We start from the raw sequence: 20,980 nt of genomic DNA, 5'->3' as shown, positions 1-20,980 counted from the left end.
TGGGCGTTATGTGAGCGGAGCTTAAAGCCTATATCCTGGATACCGCATGTCTCAAAGAGACATCGCAAGCACTGCCTAGGAGAGACCTAATAATCATTGGGCACCTTCTGTGATGTAACATCAATTGCCATTTTTGTTGCACACCACTTTTGATGCTTCCAAAGTTGTTAAAGCTGTTTGATCCAATACAAAGCAAAGACCCCCAGGAATCTGGGTTGAAAAAGGCATATGCAAATAGCGTAGCGGCGGTGTGCAAACAGAAAAGCCTAGGACAGTGACCTGAAATGACCTTTAATTGGATAATATCACTCACTAAGGTGCTGAGGTAAGGACATCTGATCAGTCAGTAATCTGTCTACAGCCATATAAAGGGGCCAGCACAACTGCATCTCCAAAAGTAAACAGAACCTTTCTAATCACTTTTCTGGATCTGAGAAACCTGTTTACAGGAAATCAAGATGTGTGTGCATTCAACAAATGAGGAAAACGTTATGTAATTTATGTTACCAGATGTAAATGCATAATATGGTCTCAACTTGGCCTGATGAGCAGAGGAACCTTTATAGAGGGCCTGATGAAACACCTAACTGTTTATAGTTGAGCGTGTCCTAGAGGACATTTACATAATTTCTGGAGGAATTTGTTGGTAAAGGGAGTTCGATTTTGAGCTTTGTATTATGGTAGCTTTATAGCACTTACTACCTGTCCCGGCATTGAAGCCATTAACCACACGGGTAGGATGTTACACTGGGTGAGTGTGTGGTTGGAAGATTTTCATCGCTGCTTTAAGCCTATGTTGGATCGCTTACATGTTGTGCGTGATGACCACTGGGGTGCATTTATTGTGTTAGGGATGCAGCACCTGGTAGTGTGATGGATGAGGAAGTGTGAGAAGAGAAGCGCATTTTAGCAGCAGTGTACCACAAGTCCTGAACATATTGTATGCTAGGCCCATTAATGAATGAGGAATCAGAGAGTGAATTTGCATAGGATATCTATCTATATGTGATTAGATCAGATTTAGACAATCAGTAGGCTAGCGTCCTCCATCTTGTGGTCAGAGGTGGGGTGGGGTAGACATTGTTTTCTGTGTCTGGGTGCTATGATTAGAATTCTCCATCTCACTAGGCAAGATACGGGTCTGGAAGTGCAGAGTGCCAGTGGGTACTGCTTACAGCTAGAATGGCATAGTTCTATTCTATCTGAATGTCGAAAACATTCTAAGGGTATATTGGGCACAGTTTCCCAATTTGGGTATGTGTCTGTCAGCTTGGCATGCTGGTTGGGACTGTTCATGGCTATGGAGCTTATGCTTATAGGAGAGTTCTATTGTTCCATGGACTATCACAGGGTAGGTGGTTAATGTAAATATCTTGAGAACACCTATGTTGTCACCTCTCTCAACTTTTTAAATGCTCCTTGAAGCTTCAAATCTGGCCTTAGCAATGACTTTGAAGACCTGCATCACGGTGGCAGAGCCTCCAATGGACTTCGTATTAAAAAGCAGTATGATGATTCATGGTGATGTGCTGAAGCGCAATGTCCTATTTTGTTGGTTTTGCTGATATTTAATTTGTAGATCTGGTGGCTCTTTCCTTGGAAGGCTCTGTGGATGATGCAAAATGTCCTCAACACTGATCATCTAACTGCTGGTAGCCAGAGAACTGATTGCAGGACTAGCATCATGTATTATCGGAGGTGAATGCAGAATACTTTATTTAGGGGTGGCGTATGACCTTGCGGAGGGCAGGGGTACAAATCATTTCGATGGCAGTTGGAATTTGGATTATTTGATCATTTAGACATTTCCTGAAGTGTTTCTACGCTATGCAGAGTAGGTTTCAGGGACGTACACACAGTTGACGTAGACCAAAAGGCAGAAGGCTATTTTTTAGTCCTTGTGGATTCCACACCTCGCGATGGAGCTGTAGTGTAAGCACACCTCCAGATTGCTGAGGCACAAATGTAGGGATGTGTGGTGCAAGGGGTACTTTCATTGAGTGGATCACAAAGGAGCCTTTTTCTGTGACAAAAGAAATCTGGTATTTCAATCCTAACAGCAATAAAGAGCTATATAAATTCTGATTAATAAAAATGTGTCCAGGTTCCCAAAGCTTGCCTCGGGAATGTCGAGATTTGACTTTTCTATTTTAGGGGCAGGCCGGCCCAAAAAAAGGAAAATCTATGTGAGCAATCACCCAAAAAAACTGAGACGCTAAAGAAAAAACAATACACAGAAGAATGCAAAACCAGGAATCCGACATGCCCCGGCAACTCCAAAGCCCTGCCCTATGCCAGAGATTACACAATAAGTAAGGTGGGAAAAGGTATACTTTGCATCAGTGAGCAGGAATACGCTACTTTCTGTGAAACCAATGTGGCTTCACAACAAGGACTAGGAAACAGTTGTGCAAAGATTGAGGAAATCTATCAATACAGTCAAAACATTAAAATATTCCAGTATTCTAAGTCCAGTATAATAAAGTACAGAATAGTACCAGCCACTATATAAAGAAAACAGATTAACCGAATCAGGTGCCTTATAAAGAAACGTTTCCTACCTATTCTAAACTTGTAAATGAAGAGGGGATTTCTAACGAGGAAGCACTGAAGGTGCCAGCATAATTTCAATCTTCAACAGAAGAGCGAAGAAAATGAGTATTCAACATAAAGATTTTCACTAAGAAAAAAACCAACCAGGGGGAGAGATCTACTCTTTCTCAAAGTCAGAATAAAGTCTACCCTAACTAGTTATGAAACACCAATTCAGAGCACAACTGAAAGTTCAAGAACATCCACATCTCATTCCCACCATCCAGAGCCAATCCCATAACTCCATTTATTTGGAGTCAGCATAACCCCAAAATTCCCATATTCACACAATTAGGCACGCATCTGTTTGTCCTTGAGTGTTGCATCTTCCTGGTACAGGGGCTCCTTTCATGGTCGGCCTCCATGTCCATGACAACTCTCTTTCTCTGGCCTCACTATCAATCTAATACACAATAAGCTTTTTCTCTAACAAAGAAAACGACAACACAAGGCCTGATATTAAACTAAGTCAATTTGAGAATCAAAATGGATGTACATTACAATATCACTAACCATTAACAACTCGGCAATCATTGCTGAGACTTAAATATGCAGTAAATATAGTTACATTAGTTTATTAATCAACCTAATGCAACTATATGTGTTCCTTTAATGTTTAAAATGGCTTCAATGTATTATTTGACACACGTTGAATATCCATGTTACATATAAATATATATGAGTAATGTGTATATGCCGGTGGCCAAAACTACGCTGCTCCAATAATATCACTGCAACATCTAAAATTACATAATTGATGACAACACTGTGCATTGTGGGAGTGCGAGTTACAGTTACTTTAGGGCATGAGATATATTCACATAAGAGAACTATGGTGAATTTCTGTGGTTTTGGTTGTTCAAAATGGAATATAATGCCACATAATTTGCTTTTTCTTGCAGCATAAATTAGTCAACCCTGCAGCATAATGTGGCCCTCTGCTGGCACACAATTCCAGTGGCCCTGATAATAACGTCCTTTTAACCTTTATTTTTTTCAGTGATTTTTTACTTTTTTTGTAGTGTAAAGACATTATTACAATTCTTAAGACACCTAGGGGCAGATTTACAAGAAAGTGCTGCAGTGCTGCACCGCCTGCCCTTTGGCTGCCGCCACGCAGCAGCACTTTTAGAACACAGGAATGCAACATATTTACAATGATATGTTGCATTCCTGTGCTCTCCCCTGCGCTGGCGCACAAACAGCTGCCATGTGCCGGCACAGGCACCCTTGCACCATGGTGCAAGGATGACTGCGTCATGGGGAAATTGTTATTGTGCAGGAAGGGGCACCTTCCTGCACGAAAACACTCACTACAGGCATTTTCCTCTTTCAATGCGTGCTGTAGAATGCTTTGCTCTGCCACCCCTAGAGTGGCGTAGTGTACTGACGCATTTCCAGGTTTACGATTCCTCGTAAATCTAGAAGTGTGTCTGGTTCCATGGGTATTGCGTGGGAACACCCACAGCAACACCCATGGAACGCCCCTTTCACGCAAAGTGCTGTGTGTAAAGGGGCAGTATTTAGAAGGACAGGAAAAGCCACGCAGAGTGGCTTTTCCTGTCCTTGTAAATATGGTATGCAGAAACAATTCCCAACAGGTATCACGTAGAGACAGTTTTAGTTTTGTATGCCATAGGCATTACAGAGAAAACGAAAACAAGGAGTCAATTAAGTTTGGAAAAGTGGTATAATTCACCAAGTAACAGCAGGGGCCCTGAGCCGCAAACGCCAGATGAGCCTTCACCTTCTGACACTCTGCTTCATTCAGACGCTGCCAAATCCCTGCGTGCCGCCGGATTGAAATTCTACAACCAGCACTCGAACTACCCACGCTGTCTCGGTACATAGCCAGCTGCGCATCGCTGCCTGGCAGCTACCACTGTACTCATCGACAACTCCGTCCTGATGACGATCCCGACTAAAGGGGATCGAAACGCCGTCGACCTTACAGCCTGAATCATATGACGCTTACCATTTTTCAAGCTCCCATAGGAATAATTGTTTTTCCAAGTGATTGTAACTTGTTTTCCGGAGCCTGGAATTGATGTATATATTGTCAGTAATGCGTCGCCAATGCTGTTTTTAAAGCACTTGCACCTGCACCTCACCAATTGTATATAGCACCTTGCACCAAGTGCCACTGGGTTGTCATAAGATCTGATCTCTACAGTGCTGTTTAAACTGTACTTTCATAAGAAAAAAATTCTTTTCCCCTGCTGTTACTTGGTGAATTATACCACTTTTCCAAACTTAATTGACTCCTTGTTTTCGTTTTCTCTGTAATGCCTATGGCATACAAAACTAAAACTGTCTCTACGTGATACCTGTTGGGAATTGTCTCTGCATACACGATACACCCATCCCAACGAGGTTTATGGGTTTTCTCCTGTTATTTCTGCATACTTGTAAATATGGGGCAGAGAAATGCGCTGCCAGTGCGGCACAAAAAGTGACATACTGGCAGCGCAAGGGGCTTGTAAATCTGCCCCCCATATGGAAGCTGGGGAAAATGGCACCCTCATGAAGCAGCAATGTCTAATGATATAGCAGTTCGAGTCACGATGCTTTGCATGTTCTTTCATCAGTTATAGGGTTAAACACATACATTGGGTGAGAGGCAGCAGCGTGTAAACCATGTTTTAATTATTGCAATGTTTAATGCGGAATAAGCACTTGTAAAATGCAGTAGTAATTTAGGGTGAACAAAAAGGTGGAAATATTCAATGCATTATTGATTCTAAACGATAATTGAGACATGTATTAATTGTATATGTATTTATCGCAACGTATGGCTAATCAACAACTAAAAAGCTAGCATGTTTATGTGCAAAAAGTGTAAAGCCCACCGCACTTAGTCGACAGAAAGAAATTCTAAATATAGTCGATATTAAATGTAAATACAATTAGAATGAGCGCATCACAAGCAGAAGCAGCGTTTTCACTTCGCACCAATTTGGTATTAATCGACATTGCGTCAGAGTGAGAATTTTGAAACCATAAAATGGCGTAATTACTAAAATTACAGGGAACACAATAACGCAGTAGCAGGAAAACATTCACCTCTGAAGAACGACTACTTCCAAGAAATACAGGATGAGTCACCGTCGGTGATGATGGGAACGCACAGGTGCCTGGACCTGGCGCCTTGATAAGAGAAGAAAACACCGAGATGAGATGAGACACATCACCGCGGAAAGCGAATAAAATGACCAGGGCGTTATTAGAGGGTATGCTAAACTGCAACCCACCCGGCGAGTGAGACGGCAACCATTCACCGAAAGCATACATTATTTTAAAATACATGTCATCAAAATGCACTGAGTAATAACTTTTTTCAGTGCCACGCTGTATAAAATTGCTATAATCTCCAGGCAATCAATACCAGTTGTGGTGATTGGCACATACCAGGTATATGTAACTCTTCCGGTAGGTACGTTCAGTATTTGCTGAGGTACACTTTATTTTATGACCTAAAAAGAGTGCATCTTTCTAGAAAAACAATTTTAGCAAAAAGATTTTTTTAAATAGAAAACTTGTTCTACACCAACACGCTTTTTTTTGCCATGTTTAGAGAGCATGAATCAGATAATATATGTGTCGTGTAAAGAAGGCCTCGCGTTTCAATACCAAACAATCTCATTGGTCGAGCGAGTATAAAACAGGAAGCCTACTGTTGTGCGCAAGTAGTATCCTCGTCAAATATCTTTACTTTGATTTAAATTAAACCAGCAAAGTACAAGCGTGACAGTTAATACATAGTTTAAAAAAAAACATTCGCGAACTTTTCTATTAGCAGCAGTTAAAAATAAGCAATGTAAAACGAATTCCATTCAGATGTTAACATTTGTAGCTAAGTCAGAGCAGGCCTGGCCAGCATAAAACTAAAACCTTTTTACAGGGATAAAAAGGTCCTTTATATAGTAATTCAGCATGAAATGTGGCTTATCAGTTATATCTTGAAGAGACCCATATTCATATTAAGATTAAGAGTAGCGCAGAAACAGATTTGGCATCTCACATTGCCTCTGACGTATTCAAAATTAGATGAAAATGAACAAAATGGAAGGCAATAGTTAGAAAACTGAAACCCAGTAAGCAATTAGTCAGCACATTTTTACCTGTTCCTATAGTCTACTAAACGAGATGTTAAGATCGATAACGTCTATACAGAAACAAATATATGACATATCCCACATAACAGGTTGATGCAATTACGAAAAGCTGAAGATATTTACTCAGATAGGACATAAGATGGCACAATTAATTCCCTATGTAATGAAAGCCTATGACGTACTTGCTAATGTCCCAGCTCTACCATTGTTTCTTTTGTGAATCAGGTTCTCCTGCATTATTTCCTGTTTGACTCGGCTGTAGTGTCCCCAAATCCCTAAGGACACCCCAAACTGCAAATCTGGTGCTCCAGCGACTCTAGAAAACATATCCCTGTCCTAGTGATAACTTTTTATCCCACTAATACAGGGAAATCCTGTCCTGGTTTACCCTCATGTAGTCTTGCGGTATCCCCTCAAGCCCTTTAAAGAGATCCTGCCTGGTGGTAGCATTTTTAGAGTTTTGGGGTTTCTGTATCCATAAGCGATACTTTCAGATAGTCATGTTAAAAACATCATTTTATTCATAAAAACATTACATCATAAAACAATTCATGAATAAAAAAGAATATATGTCGATGCGGCGTTTCGGTGAAAGAAATCGTCACCTTCTTCAGGACACTTTTTTCATTAAAAAACAGTCTAAATTAAAACAGAAATTTAAAACACTTGTTACAGAAAAGCTACAATTTTTTCTTTGATTTTACACAAACATTTTGGCTAAAGAAAAAACCTCATGTTTCAAGTCCACACGCGAGTTTAATTTGCACCTGCAAGACATTTCTATGAATTGCACTTATTGTTCCGTCTGCCCCACATCATCTTTTGTCATTATATTGTAAGAAAGGGGAGTTTCACAAAGCATTTCTTGTTTTTAATAAAGCGTTATATGTTCTGGCGTGCATTTCTTATATTCATGAGACTTCATTTTAAACAAAAGCATATACATAGTCACACCGTATTTGTTAATCTGTAAACTCATATTCTTGCCCTAGGCCTGTGTTACACCTCCACCTTCACCATGTGAATTTTAAATGAACAACATTTTTGTATGACAACATACCTAATTTCGCTACTGGTTACCTGCTCTATTCAATGGGCGATGTGGAATTTGCAGTTTATTTTTGCGGTTTGTCAATCGTTTCTGGAATGTGAAACAAACCAATCAAACTCAAATCAACAATCTTTGGTTTTAACTATTACTTGTTTTTCTAAGGTTTATTTTTATACCTGCAGACTCGATTGATTTCTTTATCTTCAATCGTTTTAAAACTTTCTTCCTTCTATTGTTGCCCTCCTTGAGATTTTCAATTCTCACTGTTAAGATATGAAGCCATACTGTTATGTAATATAATCTTCAAAAAGTTCCCCGATTTCATTAGGACTTTCACTGTTAATCTTAAGGGCTTCCCAGAAACTTTATTTTTGCATTTATTTCCTCCTCAGGCTATTTTCATAAAGTAACCGCCCGGTTAGTTGGTGTAGTTTGTCGCCAACTGTTGAACAAAAGATCAAACATCACTTGTGTTTGATCCCTGATGGTATTAGATTAACCTATCATTAACATTTTGTTTAATCACCACTATCTTTAATCTATTTTATCTTTACTTAAAAGTGATAATATCAAGACAGAGTACCTCTGCTTAAGCATTGTTTTCTTTCACAGGCTGCACCTTCCGTTCATTATTCAGCTGTGTAATCTGTCAATCAAACATATTTATTTAAACAGATTACTGGTACCTCTTTTTAAAAAAAAAAAGAAAATATATTCTAAAACTGGTTAAGAGTTGGGATTGCGCTTTTTGTGCCCTCCTACCTTATTATTTTCGGGAGGTTTATGTGTAGGACGGCAGTTTGTCCTTAAAAGTAACTACGGGGAGGAACAGATTATATTAGCTTGTCTTGTTCTGTCACCTATATTGAGTAGTCCATGTCTTATTCAAATGTTTTGTTCCCTTACCTTAAATTTAAAAACTGTGTTCTGTTGCTGAGCCAACCACCTTCAGAATTTCTTAAAGTTCTTATGGAGCGCCTCACTTCAATCTGTAAAGAGGATAATAGATCTATTGTGAATTCTGGAGTGCAAGATTCTATCTACTCTGCTGTTTTATAAAATGGTCCCTATCCCACTTATTTGACAATCTCCTTCGTTGTAGAGCAGCACCACGGACCGTCCTGTTCTGTTCTTGAGCTGCAGTAGACTGTGTCTCTCGTCTGTCCTACCGTTTATACTCTCTCTAATTAGTTGATTGCCCCCTGATTATCCGCATCTGGGGCTTAACGAAGGACCGACCTTGGGGATGAATGACATTACAACGCATGCTTTTACATCGCATGCCTTTACAACGCTGTTTTTACAACGCATTCCTTTACAACGCATAGTGCTTTTGGGTGCTGGATAGTGAATAGTTTAATTTACTATTCCAACTCCAGTCCCCGTGGATAGTAGGGAAGGTGTTGGATAGTAAATGAAACCTATTCCCTATCCTGGGCTTTAATTGGAATTCCATAGAGCATAATATCAAGCCCATTATCGCCGTTTTAGCCACAGTTTTCTGCCGCTAAAACGGCGATAATTTTATCGCCTGCCTTGATAATATGCACCACAGTTCTTTGCAATGGAGGGGAAGAGCTTCACCTCTGCTGCGCAGACCTAGTAATTGAAGATTATAAGGAAACAACATTAACCTAAGCAATATCACCCAGACACGACAACCATTAATCCTGGAAGTACATAAGTATAGCTCCCACACTGGACACTGCTGTCTACCCTTAAAACTCCGTGACATTGAGGACGTCAGATACCAGCTGCAGCTTCCGAGATGCAGCCCACCCAACTCAAAAGTAATTTAACATAGAAGGTCAATGATGATGTACATTTTAGTACCAGAAATTATGATACTGTTAAGTGTGATCTGTTTCTACTTGTTTTTAATATGTGCTTTTATGGTCATGCTGCTGACCGAAGAAATATTATTGGAACTTTGATTAAGGAGAAAACAAAGATTGTAATTAACTTTGCATTGGATTACAAAAGGACAATAAATACATCGTCCGTCTCCAGGCACCCTTAGTGTATCTGATAAGGTAACAACCAGAGGGTAACAACCAGGCCCCATATCTCAAGCTACCTCCACCATTTTCAGAGCTATCAATGTCACAAGCCCACTCTTTATAGATGTATCTTTGCTCGTTGTACCTCAATACTACCATTACTCCATTACTGTATCTTTTATGCTTAAGCTGAGGCAATGCATCACATATTGTGTGTGAATTAGCCTAAAATATGCTCATTATTATTAAGTCAATTATACTTCGCTGGTCCTCTGTTGTCAGTGCCTCAGTCACCTGCTGTCACTTCCTGTGCTGCTGCACTGACTGTGTCGACATGTGAACTAGCATCAGATACCAGACAGATATCACTACAATGTCAATTGTGATTTGTCTAAGCATTTCTCGTGCTGCATAATTGTGATAGTGAAAATATGATTCTATAACACAATAAGGGTTCGATGTTGAGCATGTTCTCATCAACAGGACTAATGATTGAATTTAAAGGTTTGCGTTCTTAATTTGCAAATTACCACCTTGGATTATTCTACTTAATTGGACATGGGTGGATCGAGTGTCATCCACTAAATCCCCCATCTCCCCATTGCAACCATACATAAAGTGATGTCACAGTACCTTATAATCTTTCATGTCAGGTCAATGACTTCCTATAACAGACAAGATTTTTCCCAATAGTTGTCACCCATGATGTTATGTTATGTTAATTTCGATTTATATAGCGCCAAATCACCGACAGGTCTCTTAGCGCTTGCTTTGGGAACCCGTCCTGGTTTTCCCTGCGACATTACCCCTACTGGGCATCCCCAAGGTGAAGACCAGGCATCCCGCCGCAGGGGGCCGTAGTGGAGATTAAGCAAGCTATTGCCCAGAGCTGCAGAGTGTGAACTCATGATTCGAGTAGGCACAGAGGCGAGAATTATCGAGTCCGTGGACATTTGGGCTCAAGACCCTGCCGCGTCGGGAATTGAACCCTGGTCCCGGGTCTGACCTCTGCACCCCCTGACCTCTGCATCAGGGTCTGCCTCCTCTAACCAGTGAGCCACTCTTCTCCAACCAGTGAGCCACACTTCTCCACCAGTGAGCCACACTTCTCCACCAGTGAGCCACACTTCTCCATGAGAAGACATGGTGCATGTATATGTACCATGTAATACTGACGTTCCCATAGACTCATGCTATTTGTGTTAGGATAATTCAGTGTTTTGGATAATACTCTCTGTGTGGCTGCAGTGATACAAAGAAACCTGGTGTCAACTCTAGGAGCCATTCATGACATCACATCTGGCAACATCCTGCAAGCAGGAATTTGTCTTTCTACCATCGTCACTCACACATTTTTGTGGCCACAGCATGCATGCCACCTGTAGGAAACTGGACTTTCAGCCAATGTCCCCCCACTTTTGGGCCCCCATTTGAACTCCTAGATGCTGGCTTACAACTCTGACAGTGCATTGAAGCCTGCTTTATATATTTTTAGATTTTATAAATTGCTAGCGCGACCCGAAGTTATCAGAGCGCCTCACATAAAATGAAAATAGAGTAAAAGTAGCTTTACATATAATACAAGACACTTTGATTCCAGTACAATCATAAAAAGAGGCAACGTGAAATTCTAGACAATTAGGGTCGTTACAGTGTGTGGATAATTAGCACAGCACGAGTTAAAGGAGTAAATTACATATTAGACAGCTGAAACAATTAAAGAACTGGCTATCACTAAGGGTCTAGTCATAGAGAGAGTGAGCTACTGGAACACAGTTCAGTTAGCGTGTGTGTTAAAGTATTTGTTGAGGAGAAGATGTCAGGTTCTTTTTGAAGCAGAAGAAGGATGGGTTGCATCGGTGAGTTCCATATCCTGTGTGAATTTCCAGAAAAAGAGCGAGTCTGGGTGGATTTCCTTTGAAGTTTAGGATGTATGAGAAGAAGTGAGTTGGAGCTTCTCAGAGTTCTGGTTCTTCCTACTTTCATAAGTTTGTTTTCAAAATAGTTGGGGGTATGTATTTGAAGTGCTTTGTGGGTGATGCAAGCAGTCTTATAAATACATATTTCTTTGATGGGAAGCTATTTGATGATCTTGAGGGCTGGTTTGATGTGTTCAAACCATTTGACACCTGTTATGAGCTGGGCTGCCATGTTTAGAACTGATCTGGGGTGGGGGGGCAAGATGAATTTTTGACATCCCTGTGAATATGTCATTCTCATAGTCCAGGACTATGATGGTACTACCATTTTGAAATCAGCAGGGGAATCATTTGTTGAATTTTTGTTAGGTGTTTTAGTGTGTAAAGCACTCTTTTGGCTGAGTTTTTGATGTGATCCTTCATTGACATGTTTTTTGTCCAGGGTGATGCCTAAGGACTTTACAAATTTGGACAGTGTAAGAGAGCAATTTAGGCCACCCAGGTTCTTGAGCCAGGCTTGGATTGCTAACCAGGCTCCAGTGCCCATGTTCTTTCCACTAGAATGATATGTGTGATTGGCATCCTCAATTGACAAGAGCTTACCTCCCTTATAAGTGCCTGGTAAGTGGTAACTGTGGTACCCAGGGGATGGTTGGTAAAGGGGTACTCTAGGCTTGCAGCACTGGTTGTGCCACATTGAGCACCCAAGTAAACTAATGACAGCAGGCCTGCCATTGCAGGCTTCAGGAACCATATTTTCTGCTCCATGTTGACTTTGTCCACACCATATGTGACAAGTCCAGCATTGTTTTTTAGTATATGTAAGTCACTCCTAGAGAACACCTCTTGTACTCAGGAGGTAGGGTGCAGTATATTAAGAGTGAAGACATGTAGGGGCAAACTTACATGTCTCTATTGTGGCTTTACCATTAAAGTGTACTGTAAATGATAGGTGGTCCATAGGAAAACATGGGACTGGTACCCAGGCATACCTGGGCTGCTAGCTCCCTTATGATATCACCTACATATCTTGAGTTTGGTATCAGCCAACTTGCCTTCCCTCCCCTGATATGAATTTGGTTTCAAGGGAAGGCTGGCATGCACCCAGGGGGCGACCTTAGAGGTTACCCACCTGACTACCACAGCTGACATTTGATTTTGGCTGGTTTCTGACCTCCTGCCAGGCAGTTTGGATGCTCCCAGGAGTCAGAACAAAGGCTTGGGCAGGAAGGAAGTCACACCTCCCTCCTCCCAAATGGGCTAGTGAAGTGACAAATCAGAGCGGTGAGCCACAAAGGCTTCACCACCTCTGATATACATATGGAATGTCTCCAGAGGAGGACAAAGTCTCCCCTTGCCCCAGGCGCTGGGCCCAGACAAGGTGGGAAATTAGGTATGCAGGAGGTGTGCACCTCCAGAAAGGTTGGCTACACCTCCAGGGTAGGACACTCTGATCTGCTCACCTAAAGAGAATTTCTGCAGTCTTTAGGAGAGCAGAAGTATTAGGTTCTGGGTAGGAAAAGTGGCCTACACCACAGGCTGTGGTCTTCTAAGGGGCAGATTATCTGTAGGGAGTAGCTGCTCAAAGGCTATTACCTCCCACAGTCAAAAATATATATCCCATTAGAGCCACTGCATACAATGAATCCAATCGATACTCACAACTGCATACACATCACCAAGGGAACACACTTACTCTGGATGTAAGAACACTTATATTCCATTTATTAAAGAATTTTTCTTTCAATAAAAACATACAGTAGACTATGTCATGATACATTTAGAGTAATATGATACATAAAAAAGTTCATAAAATCTGTACATCATAAAAACATCCCATAAAATCTGTAAATAATAAGAAACAAATCAAATGTGCCCTCTGATCGTTAATTTGGAACAATACAAAGACAGCACACAGCAGGAGAATAAATTGTCTGTCCACGAATGTTTCTATCTTCCACAAATTTAACCTAACACTAAGCTACAGCGCGTTTCAGTTGAGGAGCTTGATACGACCATCTTCTTCAGGACAAAAACATGCATAAACAGCAGAGACAGATAGAATGCAGCAGACAGACAAACAGACATGCACCTAGCTAGGGAGAAATCAGGAGAGCAAGGCCAAGCCCCCTATGTTAGAAGTTGTTCTGAGGCCTAGGTCAAAATGTTCATGCTGCACTCCTAAGAAGATAAGCACCTTTCTAAAAGTTAAATATTTCCTCCAGCCAGGAAATTTAAAAAAGCAGCTCCACCATATTACACCATCTAGTGGTATAGCTGTGTTAGCTGCCTCATCATTATCACAATTGATTTATAACCTCTAGATGTTATACAGTTCATACCTTCTCAGTAAAACTGTGTTTTGGACAACATAAACGTCAAAGCTGTGTGAGACTGAGTCCACGCACACCATCAGTAGGATATGTTGGCCGTAGTCCTGGCTAGCTCACAGTACACCATCTGTCCCCCTAAGTTAGCAAGGTAACAGGTGGCATTTGCAACCTCAGAACATGAGAACCCTGACTCCCCAAGGAAATCATGGAAACTGATCTAAAACCCTTCATTTGGTGACTCATGCATGCCCAAAGGGAAACCCACAAAATTCTCAAATTGGCATTTCAAATATTTATTGAAACAATAAGAATCTTGTGTGAAATAGGTGCGCTGCAATTATCAATACAAGGAAACAAAACAGGTTAATCATCATCACAAGAAAGGTAAAGAAAAGGAACAGTTCCACCATTGTGCTGTTACATAGATCATATGCTGACATCTGAGCATAGTTATATTTATGCTTCTACATAACACTCACTATCTTAGTGTTCCTAGAGTGGGCGAATCTTCTAGAATCCCTAAGGTTGATCCAACTCCCCAGTTACCTGTGGGTATGCTTTTTTGGGAGCCTGTCTTGGTGTAGCGCTGGGCACCATCCTTTTCATGAGGTAAAAAGGATTCACCTGGGCTAGAACTCTGGCATGGGACAACCTCAACAATGTTAGCTAAATTTTCCTCTAACTAGACAAAGGAGTGTTGTTGTTTATATAACAAACTTCATCGATGTTGCCATGATGAAGCCCCAGTCAGGCCATCATTATTGATTCTATTGTTACACAGCTGTCACTGAGCAGACAATAATAAATACAACAGCATTTTGTGCAGTGAACTTAGCTTATTCATATGCCTACGAAGAAATGTATATGTAAGCAAAGTCATTTCAGAGAATATTATCCCATACAGACATGCAAGCAAATGTGTGTCAAATGTCGACGTTCAAGAAAGATGACTTTAAACGTGAGCATGTACAATTGTGGTGCCACTTCATTCTGACACAATAAGGCTTTAAGTCTGCTCAAAGCATCAAAGTTTGCCTTCAAAATTGTAATCAACGACCATTTTATAAGCTTTCCCTAACTGTACAGGCGGTTGGGAAAAGCACTTTTGCACAACAGGGCACAACCTCAGAAACCGTCATAAGATATAGTATTCCTGACTTCACCCCGCAGCAGCCTTGACCATGTAACATCAAATAGTTCCCATTGGAAAGCAATCTGAATGCTGGAATATTTAATGCAGCAGAGGAACCTCTCAGATAACATGACAAGTTTGCCTTGAATGCATTGCATGTGCCATGAAGTGCAACCTCTTTTCAAAAGAGAGAATGAACTAAAGTGTTCTCGCAGTCTATACCACAAAGAAAAACCTCAGGCATACCATTCCTACAATGATAAGTGAAAGGTAGGATCCATGCCTTATGTACAAACCCCTCCCCAAGCACTTTATACAAGGCCAAACTCACCGTACCGGGCATCAGGTGTTTCCCCGTGAGGCTGGAAGGGTGGGCTGCTCGTTTTGTTACTGGGGGCTGTTTTGCAGCAGTGCAGCAGTTTTCAAAGCACCCCCTGGAAAGTGCCTTGTCTATCCAGTAGTTGTCAGACACCACTCAAAGTGTCAAGATAACTCTGGTGGTTAATGTACGTGCTGAAGAGAGATCATATTGGACCTACACTGTGGTTGCCCATGTTGCTAAAAGGACATCACTCTATATGATACCAATACCAGATGACACAATGTTACCCAGAGAATATATCCTATTGGAAAATGTATTCATACCATTGTCAAACATTCCTAGAGCCTTTTCTAAGTTTGCTCTGTCAATTTCACATATTCTCTCAGAAGCTTCCTGCTGTGAAGCGTTCCATACTTCATTGTATATAGCCTACAGAAAGAGCTTTTTACGTAGCTTTTGAGGACCTAACAAAACATTCTGTAGAATCATGTCATCAGAAAGACGTGACAAGTGTTGTTTTCGGCTCAGCCAACGTTGAATGCTTTAACCACTTTACACACAACTTTCCAACTCTGAATGATGTTACCACTCCTGAGTGTTGCGTCTGGACTTAACATGGGTCTGGCTTGCATATCATGAGCCCTTTTGTGTTGTACAGAAAACATGCTTGGCATCCATTAGTATCTAATGGCCACACCAACCATCCCTCTGGACTGGAATGCGAAAAATGGTTTGTTCCATTCCTAAGCATGCTGCGAAATGTGTCCTCCATGTAATTTATAAATTGCTATCAATACTCAAACTGTGCAAAAGTAGTATTTAGGTCCTTTATCTTGGCCATGCTGATACAGGATGTCTGCTGCACAGTTTTATTCAGGAAAATGTGTTGGTTTGGTATGAGGCATGCTCTAAATAAAGTCTTGTCCCCTGAACCTGTCAATCTCTAGCTTCCCATAGAGATTTCAAATCGATATTGTCTCTATTGTTGAACTCCTAGCATCTTGGGGCAAAGGGTGAAGGCCTACAGAGCCACAATTAGGATAATAAGTTGGAGCTTTGTAGGCCTTAACTCAGTGATAACAATTCTATGGAATTCCTACAAACTGGTGACATCCTATGCCGGCAGGAAACATGGTCGACTACGCCCAGCTCCATTTCTGGTTTCCAGGCAATTCACAGAATGGCTCAAAAGAAAAATCTATTTGGAAGACCAATGGGAGGTCTCTCGGAGTAGGTGGAACTAGATCTGCGGGTACAAATAAAGCAATGGAGCACCTACTCACATGATGTGCTGATCCTCAGCATAAATGGCATAGTAATAGATGGAATTTTCACCTCAATCATAGTGCTAAACATTTATGTTAATCCAAACAAGGATATGAAAATAGCAAAGGCCACAGAGTTTACTGACCTGATAAAAGAGTTCCTTTACGAGCATGTATGGCAAGAGTGCCTGGTGGCATTAGACTTCAACACTCAAGATATGTGTCATCCTGAGATAAGCTGAGGGGACAGTGGTCGGAAAAGCCTGGAAGCCTGCACTAGCGAGTTTGAGTTGGGATCTGCTGATCAATCAGGCTCCGTGGAAGGTAAAAGTAAGCCTACCTTCAAAAACATCTCCACATTGGAATATATCTTACTAAGTAAGAAGGTCCTAAGCAAGTACATAAGATGTCAAGTCCAACACTGGACCGTATTCAAGCATCAATCAATATCGATTGTGGTTAATGTTAGTACGTTGATGCACAGGGAATACAATCCAGCAGGCCAAAAACTCCCATTCAATGCTGGTCCATCTATAAAACAAATCAAGTTGAGCATTGCATGCCTGTCCAGATACTCATGGTGGAAACTAGACTGTGCTCTTCAGGCCACAGGAATTGAGAAACATCGGGCAACAATAATGTGTGAAGCCTTGTCTGCACACTAGCATCAAAACTTACAAAGAGTGCACACAAGAAGCAGTCCCTTGTCACATTTTGACGATAAAGAATTTAAAGAAAGCAAAAGGAAGTGCAGTTGTGCTGAGAAACTACAGAGAAGAGAGATCAGCTCACAAACGGAAAAAATGCCGAAAGAGGTAAAGAAATCACGCAAAAAAACTGCCTGGATGCTAAAGCAAAAACAAATAGAGGAGGAATGGAAATGCATATACTCTGTGTTAGTTCCCAACAGAACCAGGGTCTGAATATATCATAAGGTACATTTTCCCAAACAATCTCAGCAGGAACCGGAACAGCTGAAAAGTTCACCAGGGAAATGTCTCTTCCCACTTTGTGTGACGAAGAATGGGGTTTCAAAACCTCGTTTACCAGTTCAACAGCAGAGCATTTTGTGTGATAAAATCCATTCAGAAGCAAAAAAAAGACAGTCACAAACCCAATCCAAAGTAAGAGGAAAAGCAACAAAATTTATAATCCAAATGTATATCCATGGAGGGATAAGGTATGTCTTTTTAAGCCAAATGAAAAGTTCACATAGTCCCCTCTGTAGATGTGAGTCTGACAACCCAAAGAGAAGTCATCAATGCTCACAAAAAAGCAAGAGGCTGTCTGTTCAAACTTGGGAGGCTGGTGGAGCTGTGTAGAACTGGTAGATGACTCTAATGGTGGGATGCTGTAAACATCATCATTGTCTTCTTGTAGAGTTGAACTCTGTGTGGTAATAAAAGACTACTGGATGGTATTTGTGGATGCAACTGAAAGTAGTTACACTTCAGTGTTAGCAGTCCCCAGCCAGGGAGAAGAAACTTCATTGTTGATTAAAGCATGTAATGGGATTTCCTATCGGAGACTGTGAGAGTGTAGAACTGGCCACATGTTGTGGTTTATTAAGATCAATTGACACAAATCTCTTGTTTTTTCCTTTGGCAAGGGGAAGTAAAAGTGTTGTTCTGGTATCAACAACAGCCAGGATAGGCACAGGAGCTCTGTAAGATTGCCCTAACTCCTTCTTGTTGACTATTTTCTCCTGTGCTAGATCCCCAATCTTTGGAATCCAACCAGGAGCTGCTGGTGGTTCCTTCACATCACCAGTGGTGGAATGTTTCAGTTGGACATTGATCTGAGTGTCTCTGAAGTTATTCAGGTCCTGTAAAACATCCAAGCATTCACTGATTTCAAAAGGCATTTCTGCCACCAGTGTACTGGGACTTTCAAGGTCTGGAACCCACATTTTAACACTTAACAGGACTTTATAGTGAGTCCGACCACCCAAGGATCTTCTAGGGAGATTGTTTAAGGCTATCTGTACTCCGTACAGGTGGTGAACCTATCTGCGACCTGAATATAATGCTCTAGCTGTTAAAGTCTGATTTAAGACACATTTATTCCTCTCCACTACCGTGTTTCCCTCAGGATGGTGTGGTGAGGAATAAGGCACAATCACACCCGGTGTTCCCATGGTATCTCTGTAAGCCCTAGAGGCAAATGTAGGAGCCTGGCCTGAATGGAATGTGGCTACTGCATATGTGCTGATAAAGACTTGCAAGTCCTTTGTAACAGTTTGAGAGTTCGCTGATCGCAGTGGCCATACCCATAGTAATTGAGAGCAGGAATACACTGGTAACATGATGTATTTGTGAGACCCATCTTCATGTAAGGGTCCGCAATGATCCAGATAGACACAAGCCAGAGGCTTGTTTGAGATCAAGAGAGGTGCCTGTGGTGGCTGAGTTGTGGTGGAAACTTTTATCTACTGGCAAATGTCACATTTAGTAAATAGCCTGTTTGCAAAGACCTGGCCACTAATAGCGTTGCTTCAATAGTGAACTTATAGCCACCACCCCATGTGAGCAGATGCTAGACCCTCATGAACTGCTAGGATCAATCCTAACCTGTGATATGAATTAGATATTACTCTATCCCCCACTCCAGGAATATGAGTAAAAGGATTATTTTGCACACTCAACTGGTAAGAGTATTTTAGTGTAAAACCTTTTGGTAAGAGGAGGCCATTGCTCACAGCATTGACAGCCATCATGATGTCTCCATCTCTTATTGTACTGGAACAAGTTAATACTGTCATGACCCTGAGAACCTGCTGGACTCTGCTTGCCCATCCATGAGAAGTTTGCTTATTGTATACAGTGACTACTATAAACTGTGGTGTACACGATGGACTTATGGAGTGCAATGCTTATTGATACCCATATTGACTTTAACTGCCTTTACCCTGCCATAGTTGCTGTTTATCCTTGACTTACAGGAATAAAGTCTGTTGTACCGCGATTTTGCCAATGCTTGTTGTTTTGCCTCATTGAGCTTTGCTAACTCTCATTATTTGTCCCTCCTCAGTTCCTGTAGCAACCAATGGCGGCCACCATCTTGGATTTGCTTGAATAAAACTGGCCACGTCCAGCCGCCTAGTGCGGATAAAGTGTGGATTATTCTGTGACGTGCGGTTGCTAGGAAAGCTGCAGGTAGAGGCTGCTTCATTTTCCAACGTGTCGGTGTTCAAGGAAGCTGCAGGAATATGTGGCTTAATGTCCCAATGGTCTAAGGTCAAGTAAGACTGTTTCCTTGATCAATGGAGCAGGTACAATCTTTCTGCTCTTTGTTGAGACAAACTGCCTTCAGTCTCTCTCCACAGGAGCAGCCTAGATGAACGTATGAACATACCAGGTGCTGAACCTCGGTTGGAGTTTATTGCTCTACGGGAACGGGCCCAGTGCAAATGGTTATACAGAGTGCTGAAACTTGGTTCAGTTTTCTTGACCATTGAAAATAACATACCTTGAGATATTTTAATGTGGATAAAGTACTAAGTTGAAAGTGACACAAAATGTTGACCTGCTCATTCATATGTAGTCCTGTCACCTATAGACAAGGGATGTGTATCATTTGAAATATTGATCTGTGTGCCATAGTGAACTTGATAGTCTGTTGCGCAGTCTTTTCCAAGAGTTTTTCAGTTGCCACAAGAGTATATATACCTATCAGGCTTCTTAATTGTATCACAGTAACACAAGTTATAGCGCTTTTCAGAGAACTCCTGCTGAGGAGATACACCCTGTGTATTGGTCTTTCTTTATTTGTCTTATTGTCCCACCATTTTATTGAAGACACAGGTGCCTGCTTCAAGTTTTCCTTTTAAGCATTACCCTTGAGTTGTGGTTTATTACCGAGAAGATATGCCGTATCAGTACATATGTTATGTATCAGTTTGACAACCAACAAAAGACAAAAATGCCGTATGTATAACCACTGTCATTTTATTATGCTGACATGGTTTTAATAAAGTATGTTTAAAAAAAAAAGTTGTGGTTTATTAGATCGAGCTCCCAAATTATCTCTACCTGTGGATGTATAGGCTAATTCAATAATTTTAGGTAGTTTGCGCTCCTTATGTACTGGAGCAACCTGTGTAAGTCGCTGATGTATAGCAAACGCTGCTACTTTCTTTTTTATATTAATTAGTATGATTGAAGATACTGCTGCAAAATTGCCCATTAATTTCATCCCCAAATTCAAGGCACGGGCTGCCCCATACTCATTTTGAATCTGTTAAAGTACCTC

At 41.1% G+C, this 20,980-nt stretch overlaps 1 long non-coding RNA gene across 1 annotated transcript in view; it reads left to right on the top strand.

The window, feature by feature from the left end:
* The window catches only part of LOC144771684 (uncharacterized), a 638,338-nt gene extending 617,627 nt beyond the window's left edge, over positions 1–20,711 (top strand). The window contains exon 4 of the long non-coding RNA XR_013599426.1: positions 19,760–20,711. This is a non-coding gene — a long non-coding RNA (uncharacterized LOC144771684). The remainder of the gene's footprint in view (positions 1–19,759) is intronic.
* Positions 20,712–20,980: the final 269 nt, after the last annotated feature.

The sequence above is a fragment of the Lissotriton helveticus genome, chromosome 8 (assembly GCF_964261635.1).
Source record: "Lissotriton helveticus chromosome 8, aLisHel1.1, whole genome shotgun sequence".
NCBI classification, from domain to species: Eukaryota; Metazoa; Chordata; class Amphibia; order Caudata; family Salamandridae; genus Lissotriton; species Lissotriton helveticus.
The sequence above is the reverse complement of the archived record's forward strand: the minus strand, read 5'-3'. Positions and strand labels throughout refer to the sequence as shown.